Source organism: Cygnus olor, chromosome 2 (genome assembly GCF_009769625.2).
Source record: "Cygnus olor isolate bCygOlo1 chromosome 2, bCygOlo1.pri.v2, whole genome shotgun sequence".
Lineage (NCBI taxonomy): Eukaryota > Metazoa > Chordata > Aves > Anseriformes > Anatidae > Cygnus > Cygnus olor.
In genome coordinates, this window is record NC_049170.1 from 58,516,976 (window position 1) to 58,530,738 (window position 13,763).

At 40.0% G+C, this 13,763-nt stretch overlaps 1 long non-coding RNA gene across 1 annotated transcript; it reads left to right on the forward strand.

Annotated features, from left to right (window-relative positions):
• Window positions 1–1,482: 1,482 nt before the first annotated feature.
• LOC121064770 lies at window positions 1,483–13,381 on the forward strand. Its single transcript, XR_005816673.1, has 4 exons — window positions 1,483–1,590; window positions 3,574–3,736; window positions 12,375–12,615; window positions 13,306–13,381. It is a non-coding gene; the product is annotated as an uncharacterized LOC121064770 (long non-coding RNA).
• The last annotated feature ends 382 nt before the right edge of the window (window positions 13,382–13,763 follow it).

The following is a 13,763-nucleotide window of genomic DNA, read 5'->3' on the forward strand; positions in this document are numbered from 1 at the left end:
TTGCATAGAATTAGTTTATGAAGCTGCATGACATTAAAACATTAAAGTGAATAATTGGCAAATGGTTAAATCATAAGCAGTGTTTCCTTGGTTCTTAGTGAGTTTGCAACTTCTGTGGCAAAACATGTGGCGATACTAAAGGCATTGGTTTTACAGAAATGTTTTTAGGAAGAGGAAAAAGTGGGCAGAGGGGAAAGGGGGAATGAAAAAAGAATCACAGAGCATGTCCTTGAGCCTAGAACATAATGTTGCATCTTGCATGGACCTGTAGGAAGTGTTAAATGATGTGTGGGTGCCCCTTGGGCCTCGTTTGCAATGGGCAAACACTCTCAGAAGCACGAAGCATGCACTGAAAATTGAAGCCTGTGGCAGAACTGGATGTGCTCAACCTTGTAAGTAACATGGCCAAGGAGGACGGTCACACATCTTTACACAGGGAACTGACCCTAGTTCTTCCCTTTCAGGTAAGAGCTGTTTCATTTCCTTTAGAAACAAAGAATGGGGTAAAACAAGTCAAAAAAAGCTGCAACTGTCAGTAAAGATGTTTAAGATGAACCCTCACATGATGTTAAATATACATAGAGAAGCACGTAAATAGTCTGGGCCCCAAGCTTTGCAGATATCATCTAAGCAGAAGAAAGGCTGACCCAACAGTTACTGGCTAGCACCAAAAAATGCATGTGTAAAAATGAATATATGCAGATATGCATAAAGGTTTTTCTGATTGGTCACAATTCTAATATTAAATTTGTTTCAGTATTAATCTAAATCTAACTCGATGGCTTTGGAACAAAAAAAAAAAAAAAAAAAAGGAATTTAAAAGATACATCTTTGGTGAATCCATTTCTCCAGGAAATAGTTTAAATTTGTTGTTGTAAATATTTATATATTCCCATTGCTGAGCCAAGGAAAACTCACAGAATTAAATATTAAATCCGTAGTTTTTTTTAAGCTTTAGGTGTGGTTTATAATCTGTTCAAAAGAATGAGAACTGTAGAAACTTGTCTTTTCTCGGGGCAGATACCAGCATAAACATCATAACATCATGTTGATTTTGTGTCATTTTTATTAAATTGTTTGAGCACTATACCTCCACTGTTGTCAGCAAAATATCCTGAAACATGTGAGAAGTTTATCTGGAAATAATTTTTCAGAAACTGATGGCATGTACAGACATTCAAAGTCTCTTATCTCTCTTTTAAATACATTACAGTGTCCTGATTGGAAGAAGTATGTAGCAGGATGGGGGAGACCAGGTGGAGCAGAGCCCTGTCTTTAGCTCAGGGAATTTTAACCCAACTCATTATATTATTTATAATTAGGCCAACATCTGTAAATGTCAAAATCCTTTGAGAGAAGTAGGATCACCTGAGAAGGCAAATGAGGGTTCAAACAGCATTGTCCACATTGCAAATCCATGGGATAAACCTGTCCATGCAATAGGTCCCTCCTCATTTCCTGCATGGAAAACACTCTTGCTAGCAGAGCTCCAGAGCCTACAAAACAATAAGTGCCTCCTCCAGCATTTGCAGCAGCATGATCTACTGTTGAACTGTTACAGACTGGACTCTGCCATCTGGAGAACTTGCGGTATGCATGTGGTATCCCTTCCCTGAGAGTTATCTTGCTCTGCTCTCAGGACATGAGAAACTTCTGGAGTTATTTCTGGGCTTTATATTTAATATTAAACACGGATGGTATCTTTTATGTCATCTAAATCTTTAATTTATCAGTTTGCAGCACGTGCAAAATGCATTTTCTCTTGTTTTCTGCTTTCTGGGGTAATTTAGAATATTTCCCAAAAAGCTATGCAACCCCAAGCCACTTGCCAGATTCCCATGCATTATAATATTTTCGGCCAGCTGCTGTGTTAGCTGTTCATGCCAAGGGCAAGAATTCCTTTGCTCCGTTTTTAGCTTTCGTGCAGTCCGAAGCCTGCTTTCAGCCTCTGTTGTACTGGGAGTGTAAGGCCTGAATCAACAAGAGTTAAAATAAAAGGTCAGACTTCTCAGAGCTGGTAACCAGTTGGTGGAGCCCCCGGATTGTGTCCTGTCTGGGGGTTATGCACAACGCCTCCCCTTCCTCCACTCTGCACTGCTCTGTCCTTGTCCTTTGCTGGGGGCCTTCCAGGCAGGACAGTGAATGTATAGGCATAGTGATCCCAGGGGAGATTTTTGGCAGAAATTACTGACATGGCTGATTGCTGGGAGCTGGTGGTGTACCTCTGGCTGGGCCATTCTTAACCCCAGCTCTGCCACACAAATGCAGCTGAACTGGGTGAGTTGGAAGTGTTTCCTGTTTCAATAGCTAATATCAGCCTTGCCGCACTTTTTTTTTTTCTTTCTTTATAATTGGATATCAAATAGGCTTTTATGAATGTTTTCCTCTGATGCCTAACATTTCTAAATAGTTTGCTCTTTTCTGGTGGCCACACCACTTCCACATCAGAGTATATAGAGATATTTGGGAGTAGCCTACTTCCAAATGACCATTTGTTTTGGGTGCCCGGTTCAAAACATGTGCTGGGTATGGGGTTTTGATTCTTCAGAAATTCCTGACGATCCCCTCTGGAAGTCAGATGTCTCAGATGGGACATCCAGAACATTGGCTGCTTTTCTGAAAAAGTCAGTCCACAGTGTTCCAGGAAAATATTTAATCACATGTATGTTCACAACACAGAAAAAATGCCATTGCTGTCTATAGAACTTATTTCTGCAGAGTGCTGATACAACGGCTGGTCATAATTAATGACCCCGTAGGCACTGTTAGAAAGCATTGTAAAGATGCACGTACAGAGACTTCCTTCTCAAAACGGATTTGGATCTGAGTCATCTCAAATTCACTGAGAGAATTCAGCTCAGTGAGTATTTTCTTTTGGGTTCTGATCTCAGAAATGGTACAACAGTCCAGAGAAAGAGAATCTGGATGGAAGAAGTAGATAAGAAGTAGAATAGAGAAATACCATTCATGACTTCACTTGCAGCCCATGGAGTAGCCCTTCAAAATATGTGCGACAAGGACCTGAGTGTTCAATGCGCACTGGGGATGCTCAGCAGCACCTGGCCAGATTTTTTTTTTTTGTCTGGAAGGACAATGGGAGTTGTGAGGCAGATTTGATCCAATGGTATGTCCAGCTATTTCCCTGTCTACTGATTTTCCAAAGCCCAAATGACCACACTTCACAGAATTCAGGGCTGTGCAACTGCTGCCTATTGAGGACCATCTCAGATAACAGAGATTGGGCTTTTTGCATGACATAAAAATTTTAAATTCACGTTGACTTTGGTGAGCAATAGATTACAGCAGTGTGTGTGTAGTCATAGCAAAACTACACAAAAGGAAAGGATGCCTCTGAGGTAAACGTGTTAACTGCCTGTCCCTTTTTACAGTGGTTGCTGAAAGGGGCAACTTCCTGTTTGTTGTTTTGATTTCAGTTGAATTTAATTTTTTTGTTGGCTGATGGATTCAAAGACTGACTTGGGGTACTCTACTGCTGGGGAGAGGAAATCTGGGGAATGTGGCTGTGAAAGCAGGACAGGGCTCCTGTGTCATCCTCTCTTTCTTGTTTTTCAGGACTTTCCATCTTGGTAGATCTCCTTCAAGGTACTCCAGATTTAGCTCTTTGTCACATCTACAGTAGACGTAAAGACATCCATTCTCAGGAAGAAGTGCAGGGCTAAGGAATTTTGAACACTTGGACTGCAAACATAAAATTGTGGTGTTTTCTTCCTTGTGGGTATGTTAATCCAAACAACCTGTTAAAGAGCTGAGCCAGTTCTCACATATTTAATCACGTGTTTTATTTGGGTTTTGTTGTTATTTATTTATTTATTTATTTATTTGTAATCTCTGCAAGTCTGAACAATAGGTCCTGTTCATTCCTACCTTTTTCTTGTTTGTGCTGGCCCTGCCTTTTATCTGTGAAGCATCTCTCACTGGTGAAGTAAGTGGTACTTCAGTGGGAATTCTCCAGCAGAAATGCCAGGGCAAAAACAGTATGACCATTTGTCTTAAAAATATTTTTTTTTAAAAAAAAAAAAAAAAGGATAAAGTACAAAAAAGAAATTCCAACTGCAGTTCTGCAGAAAATCTTTATTTCTGACCACTTCTCCTATTCTCCTATCTGGTATTTCCTTGTCTCTTCCCTTCATATCTCTCTCCCCTCCAGCTATGATTTATTAAATAAATGCCAAAACATTAAAAAAAAAAAAAAAAAAAAAAAAAAGGCAGTACATGTCCTAGCAGTTATCTGCTTCGTGTCATATATTAAAGTATTATTCTTACTGCACAGGAGTGGAAGACTCTCTCAGAACCACTTGTAAAGTGGGCAATTTTTTCCATTAATTTCCGCAGGCTTTGAACCAAACCCTTACATTGTAAGATGTCTCTCTGCTGCAGTCAAGGCTAACAGTCATAACAAATTCGTGGCAAACTGGATTGGCAGTTTTGGTGAAAAGTTTTTAGTCACAAAGTATATCTGAAAGGTAGCACACCTGCTTTCATCTTCTCATCCTCCAAACTCAGAGTATGGGGTTGTCTGGGTTTGCTTTAAAAAGTGTGTGCACAAATATACATAGCTGCATTTTAACAGCATAGAGCAAACCTTGTGTTCTGCTGCACCCTCACCTTGAGTGGGATTTCACTCTGTCAAATCCTGTTTATTTTGATAGAGCTTATCAGATGATTAGCTGAAAGACATGAGTAAGATTGAAACATTGTGGTTCTTCAACTATGTTTCTAAATGTATAAGGTAGAACCCAAAGCTTATGGAAGAAATGATTAACATAGAATTATTTATGTTGGGATGATCCTCTGGTTATCTAGTCAAAAAAAAAAAAAAAAAAAAAAAAAGGTATCATTCTGTTGTTTAATTATAAATTTGACTTCATATTATTTTCCCAAGTCCTGAAAAAAACTCAGATATCCCATTGCTGGGATAGACCATGCAAGTTATTAAATGAAGGCATCTAGAAACTGGTTAACCAGAGCTTATTCCCACCTGTGTTTGATGACACTTCACAGAGCCCATTCATGAGACACCTAAGGGTGGGAACACAATAAAAAAAAAACAGTTCCTGTCTTGATGAACTGCATCAAAATGTACCTGAATGGACTGACTGTAATTCATCTCCATCAGAATGAGAGTTGGGAGTTGAGTCTTACAAGAAATTGCAAATGAAATTTGTAATCGCAAAAATTAGTAGCATTTGTGTTATTGTGTCCCACATGTGATGACATATTACATATAATGTCCATCAAGCTTGGAAACAGGCTTTTTTGGGTGTTCTATAAGTTTTAGTGAGTATGAGCAAAGCCTTTTGTTGTAGTACATAGTTGCTGCAGTTACACTAGTATACCTGAAAGATTTTTGACCTTTTTGTCTTCTCAAATGTACTTAAAATGGTACTCAAATGTGAAGTGCAGTCCCAAATCTCAGACTTCAGTTTGAGTGCTAACTTCTGCTCACTGGCTGCCAGGATTTACTCCTTTGCAGCCCAAACATTCCTGGGCAGGAAGCTTCATGTCTGCCCAGCCTGTGGTTTTTCTGATTTGTATATGAAGTACTAGAGGGACTAACTGGTTTGATGGATGAGAGGTGTCAAAGTCAGACCATATGGCCTGCTTGGTCTCTGCCTGTGTCTGCAATTGCAAGCATAAATATGCTTTTTCTTCTCCATTTGGAGTTTCTTTCAGGGATCCCATTACTGTGTATGCTTTTACAGAGTCTATAGTAATGGAGAGGCAGTTAAAATAAATCCATGGGGTTTAAAGCTGGCAGCTAGAGCGTGCCTATACAACTCTGTATAGAGTTGTATGTGAACTAGGCTTTTGTCTTGGACTTGATGACATGATGTCTGTTGAGGACACAGCTCTTGTAGCCTTCCTCCCGTCCCAAATTTCTTCTGATGTTCCAATCTTAGTTCAATCAACAACGATATCTTTGATGCTTAAAGTCAGAATTTTTTATTGTAGTTAGATCTCTCTGTCTCGTACGGATAGTGCAAGACAGCCAAAGAGTATGTAAAGGAGATTATAACTAGCTATCCAACTTCCAGTGCTGATTAACTAGTTTGCATCTTTTTAAGCTAGAACAAGCCTTCCTGCAATACAGCAATGAACAGCCCTTCCCACCTGACCTCAGGAGAGCTGTGGTGTTAGCACATCCTCAGAGATGAGAGGACAGGCTCACTGGCAGCATACACTTTCTGCAAGAGACTGGAATCAGCAGATCTAGAAAATGAATACAAGCAAATCCTGATGTGTTTGTTGATATAGTTTTAAAACTCAGAAGCAACAGAGAAATTTATACATCAGAAATTGCCAATCTCTCGCTCAGTGGTCTGACAGTTCAGATGGAATAGTGGCACCTCCTTCTCTGTGCTGATAGCTGCACTACAGTAAGTGATGAGAAAATACATATGTGTATGTTATTTATTTTACTTTAAGTGTAAATGCTTTGATTCTTATGACAAGAACATGTAGTCCTCAAAAGCTAAGGTAATGTTCAGAGTTAATATAAAAATCTGAGGAAGGGCCCAGGGAATAAGATACAAGACACATTGTGTGATTGAGGTTACATCTTAGACCCGAGGCAAGGGGTCATGCCAGAAGCAGCAGCTGGAGCTGTAGGGCACGCCACCAGGTTGGTGCGTGCTGCCAGCGGGCAGGAAGGATCAGGGAGTCTGCTCCACTTCATGCTGTGAGAGGGAAGCTGGGAGGGGGTGTTCACCTTATCACGGGAAGGTGTTTGAATGTTATCTGTGCTCTGTTCCCCTGTCTTCTTTCACACTGGTGCACCGTGCCTGTGACAGTCTCTTCCCAACAAAGTGAGTGCCCATGCACAGAAGGTATCTCTGGACCTCTCCATGATTTGACATAAAAAACCAGAATCTTTTATACAACAGAAATTCAGTAAGAATATATAGTGCTGTCTGTCACCTTCATTAGCCCTACCTGCCTACAACCTACAGTACATTTCAATAGAGGATTGAGCTGCAAGAGAGAAATGGAGTCTGAAAGGGAGTTGCAAGTGTGTACATTAACAAGAACTGGTCAAGACGTGGAGCTGTTCAGGAGAGTATATCTGTTTTTTTAGTTACAATTTCATACAAAATAATCTATGTTTCATGGGCTTTTCTGCATACCCTCAGCAATGGTTGTGAATTGGCCATTAAAAAGATAATACCTTAGTATAATGAATGCCAACCTATAGGATTTTGCTTATGTGAGAGCAGATATCATGCTGGGTCAGAAGGATTAATTGAGCTCTTTAGGATTCCCTTTGATCTGCATCAGAAATACCCCATATAACACCTCTGACCTGATTATATTTTAAACCTCAACTCCTCAAGCATTTGGACTCTGCACTGTCCTCCCAAAGGGCAAATGCAAGCTCAGTAATTTGGGGGGTTTTGCTTGTATCAGCTCCTTTATTTTAACACCACTCAACTATTACCTGGTCAATTTGGTTCCACTTAGTGTACCAAAAAGTTGGGGTTAGCATTTACAGAGAATGTTGTGATAACTCTATTCATCATTTTGGCACTTACCCAAAAGATACAATTAAATCTCTATTAAAACATTGGGAGTCTGGAACACCAATCTTTCATAGATCATTTCATCAAGAGTCTCAAATAACTAATTGCTTGTAAAGAGGATGAGCCAAAGCTGCTGGTGGGTATTTATGCATGTATATAAAAATGATGTGTATGAGATTTTTATGCTCTCACAGGTGGACTTTTTCAGGCTTTTTTTTTTGTTGTTGTTAAAAGTTAAACATATGGTTAAATTAATGTATGTTTATATGTTCTTAGATGTTCTACTGAAGGAAAAAGGACAAAAAGTTTCAATGGAATATTTATGGTTAGGTCTAATCATTTAAAAAAAAAATCACTGGCTTTATAGCTCTGTAAGATTTGCAAGCAGATGTATTCGAATCAGCCAATTTCTGCTATAGCTAACTATGGGGTAAATATAAGGGTAAATATAAGGGTAAAATAATTCAAAAATTGATTCAAAAATAATTCAAAACAATGAGAAGAGAAAAGGCTTCAACAAGGAAAAAAAAAAAGATATATTCATTCAAACTTTACAGAAACAAAGGAATAGACCATAAGACATCATTCTTTACCCGTGTTCAAATTAATGTATTTACATGAAAACATCTGCAGTGTTTCTTAAAGAATTAATAAATCTAAATTATGTTACTCTCCATCACACCAAGTAGAGACCGACCACTTCAGTACCCTTTGCTACTATATAAATGCACTTCACTAGTTACAGTACAAAGTCAACAAGACCCTAACAGTACTTACTTTTCTATTTAAATGAGAGCAGATATTTCCTCTGCACTTATATGCATGTACTCATGTAACAGATATTTTCTTTGTGTTCCTTTTCACAATTCTTACTTATGCAGGACATGATCTGTGCACATAGACACATATACTGACAGCAGTACAAAAAAGGTGCAAGCAAATATGTAGAGGGTGTTTTTTGAGAATCAAACTGTTAGAGCTACAGCCTTTTGGGAACCTGGCAACAATATGCAACATCACACTGGTCTGTTTTTGAGATGGATGTTCTGTTCCAGAGTCCGAATGTGAGATCCATGTCAACTTTGCATATACAGTTAGATTATGCTCACAAAAACAATGCAATGTGAGTATTTGTGTAATAATACAGTTGAAAACAAGTACAGTGCAATCCTTCTGTAAAGCTCTTTCCATGTGGCAAGGAGTTGATACATGTGTCATGGGAATCACTAGGCATCACAGCATGTAGTTTCTGAATGGAGCACTCTGTCACATGAAGAAAGTCCTGGTCCTGCTATGGTCATCATTGAAGAAATGGTTCTCCTCACATAGAACAAGAAATTTGCTAGTATCACCTGCTACTTGTTACTGTCCAAAGATCTTGTGCTCAGTGGAGGACAACAAGAGAGCAGAAGATAAGGGAAATGTGTAAAATAATTCTTCTAAACTATTTTTAGAAAAAAAAATGGCTAAATTGCCAACTTTGATGTCTCTTCATAAGGCAGGAATCTCCAAAGCTGTGGGAAGAGGGTCTGCCCTGTGAGATGAGAAGGGGTCAGAACTGCTGGAGTTTTGTACCATCTCTGTGCAGCTTTGCATCTCTTCCTTCCAAAGGGCCTTGCAATTCTGCCAGTTTAAGAAGCCTGCAGGTGCAGATATAGAGAAATATTCACACTCCTAGACAGTAAAGTGTAAGTCATTCAATGCCCTCCTGACTAAAAGCTGTCATTTTTTGTGCTCAAAGTGTGTGAACTAATGTGAGTACTGTGTTGTGTTCTACCAAAGAACGTAGTCCATCAGAAGGTGTTTGTTTCACACCCTGAAGAATGGCATGACGACATGTAGAGATGTTTAAGGGTACAAGACCACTTGGGACAGTGCAAGTACAGTACAGGAAGTGCAGTACAGACTGAAAAGAAACAACTTTCCCTGGAGGTATTCAAGACCAGGTTGGATGGGGCCCTAAGGAACCTGATCTAGTGGGTGGCATCCCTGCCTATGGCAGGGGGCTTGGAACTAGATGATCTTTGAGGTCCTTTCCAACCCACGCCATTCTATAATCATATGATTCTATGAACTCCAGTGACACCTCATTCATACTGGTTTGTGTCCCCTGCCCCAAACCTTGGGGATGGTTGATTGCAGTAGTCCAAAACAGAGCAAGAACTCAACAAGGCATGACTAAGGATCTAGTGGGACAGGTTTACTCCTGGCCTTTTTATACCTAACATGAGAAACATACCGGTAGCATCCTCATCAGATCTAGCCCAAGCCACTGCATCTTAAACATGACACAAGCCAGGCTAATATATCCCTGTCTGCACATCAGAATGGAGATACAGCTTCTGTCAGCCAGATGAAAAGGCATTTAAAACAGCATTGTCTATTTCTTTTCTTTTCTTTTTTCTTTTCTTTTTTCTTTTCTTTTCTTTTCTTTTCTTTTCTTTTCTTTTCTTTTCTTTTCTTTTCTTTTCTTTTCTTTTCTTTTCTTTTCTCTTTCCTTTCCTTTCCTTTCCTTTCCTTTCCTTTCCTTTCCTTTTCCTTTTCCTTTTCATTTTCCTTTTCTTTTCTTTTCTTTTCTTTTCTTTTCTTTTCTTTTCTTTTCTTTTCTTTTCTTTTCTTTTCTTTTCTTTTCTTTTCTTTTCTTTTCCTTTCCTTTCCTTTCCTTTCCTTTCCTTTCCTTTCCTTTCCTTTCCTTTCCTTTCCTTTCCTTTCCTTTCCTTTCCTTTCCTTCCCTTCCCTTCCCTTCCCTTCCCTTCCCTTTCCTTTCCTTTCCCTTTCCTTTCCTTTCCTTTCCTTTCCTTTCCTTTCCTTTCCTTTCCTTTCCTTTCCTTTCCTTTCCTTTCCTTTCCTTTCCTTTCCTTTCCTTTCCTTTCCTTTCCTTTCCTTTCCTTTCCTTTCCTTTCCTTTCCTTTCCTTTCCTTTCCTTTCCGTCTTTCAATGCATTATGCCTGTGTGCACAGTCTGCTTGATAAAGCTTATCTTGTATCCAGTATTCTAAATTTCTGATTCTAGGCTACTTCCAAACTGGAGAGCAGTCAGTCACTTTGCTGACCCCAGCACCTGAGGTGAGATTTCATCCCTTGTCTTCCCTTGCCCTCTCCTCTAAACCCACAACTCCTCTCCTTTGCTTAAAATATTCATGTACCTTCTCTTCATGACGTTATGGTAGCCCCTAACAGCCAGCCTCGAGTTGGGATCCCAAGAGCTATTCTTGCAGTCCCTTTAACTCAGGAGTGGTACAGTGGTCCTACAGCACAGATCTCCCTCTACAGACCCTGCCAGCCTGTCCACACCTTTGCTCGCATTAAGGACAGCCAGTTTCACCCCTGCAATACAGTCTTCTATGGGATGCTTTGACTCCCTCCCTGATTTGTATGATAACTGGCACTAGCCATTTAATCCCCTAAACTACCAAGATCACTTGTAAGCATATGGGGAGGGTGCTGCTTATCTGTCTCAGAAAGGTCTGTTTTTGACTCCTCTTAACCTAACCTTATCCCATATCCTAGGTTGTCTCTTCTCCACATAGAATAAAAAAGATTGTGACTCTCCAAAGACTCCCCAGGTTTAGAGGGGACAAATAAATAGTGATGTGTTTTTGAGTGACCCCTGGGATCTATCATGTTCAGGATGCGTATTTCCAGTTATTCCTGATTACCCAGTTTGGTAGCTTTCATGTCCTTTCATGCTTTGCCTAAAGGGAAAAGATTATTCAACTATTAGGTCATCTTGTACAACTGCTTTTCTTATTCAAGAGTCCTCTTTTCCAGAAAGGTACTTCAACCAAAATTGTATCAGAGATTCTTAAAGGATGACATACTCTTGATAAGCTTACAGGCAAAGCCAGTGTGACCCAACACCGTGTCACACATAATAAGAAAAAAAGGCAACTTTCTTTTGCAGTTGTCTATGTAGCATCTTTATAGATATTTCCTAACAGATTAAATAGCAATGCTTTTTCTCTGCCTTTTCAGTGCTTGCACTCACACAAATATTTTTGTATCATTACCTTTTGTGGCAACAAGCTACCGACAAAAGACAGAAATACTGAAAAAAAAAAACAAAAAGTCCATTTAGATATATGGTTTTGCCAAACACATTTCTAATATAGTAAAGACAATTTTTGTCCTGTCTGATATTGCCAAAATCTTAATTCCTGCTCCAGCTTTTAAATTCACAACAATACCACTTTACCCTGTGATAGCTTTAAGATTCAAACACTGAGAGGAATCCTGAGCTAATGCTTCAGGATGTGGGAGGTACTCAGCAGGTGTCACTCCTCACTTTGTATTGATACGGTATCAAAATGCAATATGTAAACTTGTTTTCATGAGAATTTTCTTGCTGTCCTATTGACTTCAGAGGTTGGGTGTGTTGTGTTTGAGCATCCATGATTTGGGGGGCAATACTAGGGCTCAATTTTTTTTTATCTCTTGATGGTTTCTCTATGGTGGCTGTGCTGTCATGGAACTAGCTGTGCAGACTGAGGTGCCTGGGAGTACTGCCTATCTCCCTATCTCCTCAGTGGCAGGAGCCACAGTTATGCCCTGCCACTGAGGTCCAACAGACACAGGTGTCCATGCATTCTTCCCCCAGCTCCCCTTTTGCTCCTGTCTACACATTGCCTTCCATGGCAAGATAACCTGGATGCGCACACTGTCTTGTCTTTCACCTAAAAGGCTGATCAATAACCAGTTGCTCTTTGCAGTAAACTTCTTTGCTTACCGAGAAACCAAAAGGCATTTAATTTGTCACCTATGGTTTTGCCTTTGTCCTGAGAATGATTTCATGACCTGGGTGGTGATCCATCATCTTTGAATCATTCTTTCCTAACAGGTGTCATTGTCTGCGGCTCCACCCATCATCTCAGAAGTATCTTTTCCTTGGTGCTGGTGCATACTATGATTCCTTCATCATCATACTGTTAGCTGGGGACCGCACAAAGTTTTTTGTGGAAGCTTCTGGGAGGAGCACACAGACAGACAGACAGACAGAAGGAACTGTTTAAGCAGCAATAGATGTTGTCATACTGCCCCTGACTCTTATATCTTGACAGTAATCCTCATTTGAAATTTTGGTAAGTGATTATCTTGTGTGCTGTTCAGTTGTCTAGTTTCAGTGTATCTTGTTCAAAAAATTCAAGCTCTGTTTATCATAAAGCAACACTTAACCTGTGTTCTCCTTTGGGAATAGTTGATTTGCAAGGCCCATGACACTTCCTTTGGAATGTATGGAGGTAATACTGTTCATGAAACAAGACACTTCCATGAGGAAAATAAACAGTGTACAAAAGGCCATATTTGTTGGTCTAACTCTAGTCATTGCCTTAGAAAGATAGAGCTCTTCACAACCAGTCAAGTATGAGGAAGTGTCACTGCTTGATGAGTTGGCAGGACTTGCATGTTCTTTTACCATCTTTGGCTGCCTATAGATAAGTTGCCTGTGCTGCAGAATGGCCACTGTAGTCTCTGACTTTGGGTGGAGTAGCCCAATAACACGAGAGACGGTATTTCCTACTGGTTAGGGAACTTGGAGGGGGGGAATGTCAGGAAAAAAAAAAATAACATTTCCACAAACTGGCTTACACACAAAGCCTCTGTGGCCTTTATAACATAGCCAAAGCCAATACCCTCGACTGTAAGGCAGAGCAGGATGAAAGGAGTTATCCCGTGTGAGTACCTGCAGACCTTAATCCAGTAGTATGCATCAACAGCTAGAGCAGCAAAGGGTCAATGGTCTTTGCTTTCCTTCTCTCCTCCCCCTCCAGTGAATCCAGAACCATAGCTTGGAACGTGTAATTGTCAGCGGTTGTATCTACAGCAAGTTACTGAGCACCTTAAATGAAGGGGAAGGAAAATGGTATGTACCATTAGAGGTTAATTTGCTATGTGTGATGGACCCTGGGCCTACAGTAAGGGTATAAAACTTCATAAATACAGGTTATTTTGGGGTGAGTTGCTCTTCAGAGAATTCTCCCTCAACATTCGGTAGGCTTCATTGTTGTAGAAATTGGGTTAGGTGTGCCTGAGCAAGGGACGTGGCAGTGGTCATGTCTCAAGATTCAATCTAAATCTTAACCCATACCTAAGTCACACCTAACTCATAGGTCCAAGAACTGTGGGGGTAAATTCTGGTTCCCTACAGTTCTGTCTTGCAGTGGGGTTCTCTGTTTACTTAGATGTAAACTCCAGCTGTGTTTCCCCAGGACTGGGAGTTTAGGACACC